Here is a 3,535-nt window from a genome sequence, read left to right as displayed (position 1 = left end):
TTGTACTGCCTTGACAGTTGATGAATAGATCGGATAGATCGGAAATTTTCTGGCAAAAAAATTATACATAGTGCTCGGACTAGCCTTAAAGAAGGCATGAAATTCTGGTTAGATGCCTTGTGATTGATCTGATCCGCTCCTGTGCACATATCCCATTTGATATAGGGAAACGTTTCACGCCGGTCGACCGGCTGAAACTCCGCCGGTCAAGTCCACGCTAGCAACAGGCCCACCCACCACCGCTTAAGCCTGTCTCTATCATCCCGCACGATTCACTCCACCATTTATTCCTTTCCTTATCCTCTCGCCCATCTTCTCCCCGTTGCTCCCCAAATAAACTCTTGCCGGTGATGACCGCCGTCGATGTCGCGAGCAGCCATCATCCACATGCCCCTGCTGCTCCGGCGAGCAGCCGCCATCCACTCATCCCCGCGCTACTCCGGCGAGCGGCCGCCATCCACCCGCCCCGCGCTACACCGGCGATCGGCCGCCCATCCATCAGCGCGGTTGTGCGGCAACCCAGCTTGCGGCGTGGGATTGGGCGCTTCAAACGGCGGCGACCATGATACAACGACGACGAGCGGGAGTGGCAACCGGTGGCACGCGACGGCAGCGACCAAGGATGACCGCAGGCTGCCACCGGTGCTGCAAACCACAAGCAATTTTGCTGGAAGCTGTCGTCAGAGAAGCTGGAAGCGACAATGCGAGGAGCTACAACCAACATCGGCGGCAACTCCAACATGCTACAACCGGCAAATCATGAGCTACAACCGGCATTTATTCTTACTTGTACCGGCATCATGATTTGCTGGAACCAGTGTCTTTTTTTGCTAGAACTGGAAACAGTTTTTGCTATCATCTTTTTTGATTTGCTGGATCAGACCAAGTTTTGCTACTACCATATTTTAATTTTGTTGGAAGTAGCCTGGTTTTTTGCTACAACCGTATTCTGGTTTTGCAACGGCGGCTATTTTTTGCGACCGGCGACGGCGACGGTGGCCATTTTTGCTACAACCGTGTCAAAATTTTGCTACTACCGTCTGTTTTGCTACATCCATTCATGAAGCTGTGGTGCTTTTTTACGACATTTTGTTGCAACAACCTTGTTTTTTGCTACTACTGGAGACGTGTTTTGCTACATCCATTCACGAGGCCATGGTGCTTCAAGCGCGGCGGCGAGTTCCGGCGGCGTTTTTGCTACAACTGTCTGAATTTTTGCTACGTCCATTCACGGATTAGCTGCAACCGCGGCGAGTGTTGCATGTGTCAATGGCCGGCGGCGGCGGAGTTGCGACGGCTTCGTCGCCCAGGTGCGGCCGACGGCGGAGGTGGCTAGCTGCCATCCGTGGCGAGGCTGGTGCGGCGAGGTGCAGGCTGCTGCGAGGTCAACGACCGGCGGGGGCGTCCCGCGGTGCGGTGCGGCGGGGAGCGGCTGCGGTGGGGAGATTTTTCTCGAAGAAATCTCACGCAGATCTGACAGCCCTGGCTGGCGCATCGGACGGCTGGTGCTGGACCGGCCCAACGGTTGGGCCGACGCACCGGCGCAGATCAGCGCCCTTTGATATAATATAAAATGGCGAGTAGGGGTCTTCCTACTACTGTTTTTCGCTGTGGTGACCGATCAGCTATCAATACATCTCGCCATGATATGTTCTGTGGTGGTGGATGCACCGACCAGAGGTGATTAATGCCTGAAATACATCTGGCCATGATATCTACCAGCTGCATGCATACACGTTGTTTTCATCCCGAATTAGTATGGGCACATGGTAGACCATATGCATATGCATGCACCGACTTGAGATCGTGGTGGAAGATGACCGGGGGCCGGGTACGTGTGATGGACTGGATAGTGACATATGTGAAACAGAATTAATCAAAGATAGTGTCTTCTAAACCAAGGCCTTGTTGTAGACAGTGTCTTCTCCACGATAGATCATACACCACTGATTATATACAACATCATAATTAATGCAGCATGGGGTTAAGCAAAAAAAAATGGATTTTTGGCATTCTGGAGATATGTAGTACTTATCGTTAAGCAACTCTCATCGTTGACTGTATTAATGCGTCCATCGAACCATATGCCTGATGGCAGAGGGAACTTCTCTCTATAAATGGAGCCATCGGCATGTCCATGCAGCATACACCCAAGCACTAGCATCTCCCCACACTAGCTACTGGAAAAAATGTCGACCTTGTTCTCGCAAGAGCTGCTCATCTCCACATTCGCCATCATTATTGTTCCCCTCTACATGTTGTACCTCAGGTCTAGCAGATCAAAGAACCCATCAGTGCTCCCCATAAACTGGCCAATAGTGGGGGTGTTCCCTTACCTTATCGCCAACTTCCACAACCTGCACGACTACCTCGCCGTCGTCCTCGCCGGATCAGGCCACAACTTCAGGGCGTACGGCCCGCCAGGGACCGGGTTGCGGTTCTTCATCACATGCGAACCGGCCAACGTCCGGCACATCTTCACGACGAACCATGCAAACTTCCCCAAGGGTGCGGAGTTCGCAGCCATCTTTGACATCGCGGGTGGCAGCTTCTTCACCACCGAAGGCGAGCCCTGGCGTCGGCAACGCGCAAGAGCCCGGAGAGTCTTGAGCAACCCACGGTTGGCCTGTATGACCGCTTGCTGCCACGACAAGGTGGAGAACGGCCTCCTCCCGGTGCTCATGCACATGGCGAGCACCGGGACCACGTTCGACCTGCAAGATTTGACAACAAGGCTCGTGTTCGACATGACTGCCACGCCTCTCTTTGGCATGGACCCGGGCCTCCTGTCCTCGAACATGCCGCCCATGGACGCCGCGGTCGCCATGAACACGGTCATGGAGGTGGCCTTGTTCCGGCACATCATGCTGACCTCTGGCTGGAAGGTGATGAGGTGGCTTTTTTTTAGAAAAGGAGGATGACCCCCGGCCTCTGCATCTGGGAGATGCATACGGCCACTTTATTGATTATTCTCGAGGACCGTACAAAGTGTTACAACAATGTGTCTGAATCCACCATCTTGGCAACATATGCCGCTACTCCTATCCAAAATGATTAGGGGGTGCTAGCTGGGCCACTACCCAAAATACTCACCTAAGCCTAACATCAAAAGCCGGAAGCCGAAACTCATTCGGAAGCCCCAGCCGAGCCACATACCGGGTCTGGGGCACAATCCGGTCAGACGCACTCGTGTGTCGTCGCCGCCATCTTCCACAGGTCCGTCTTCAGATCATATTGAGGCTTCTACCTTGTCTGGCCACTCTGCCATCGACGTCACCATGACGCCAGACAGCTTCCTCCTCCTGCACGAGTCCATCTCCGCGCATCAGACGCCGAGTCTCCACAGCACCATGCCGCTGAGATCCGCCACCATCAATGTGAAAGATGAAGCACCGCTCCACCAAAGTCGCCGTCCTCTAGTCCCTCGAGCCGTGTGCACCTCCAAGAATGACGCCCCCAGGGGGGAAACGACACTAGAGAGCCGCCGTCATCCGATCTACTGATCTAGGGTTTCCCCCGGAGGTAGCAGAGAGTG

The sequence above is a fragment of the Triticum dicoccoides genome, chromosome 2B, assembly GCF_002162155.2.
Source record: "Triticum dicoccoides isolate Atlit2015 ecotype Zavitan chromosome 2B, WEW_v2.0, whole genome shotgun sequence".
NCBI classification, from domain to species: Eukaryota; Viridiplantae; Streptophyta; class Magnoliopsida; order Poales; family Poaceae; genus Triticum; species Triticum dicoccoides.
This window is presented reverse-complemented; position numbering follows the sequence as displayed.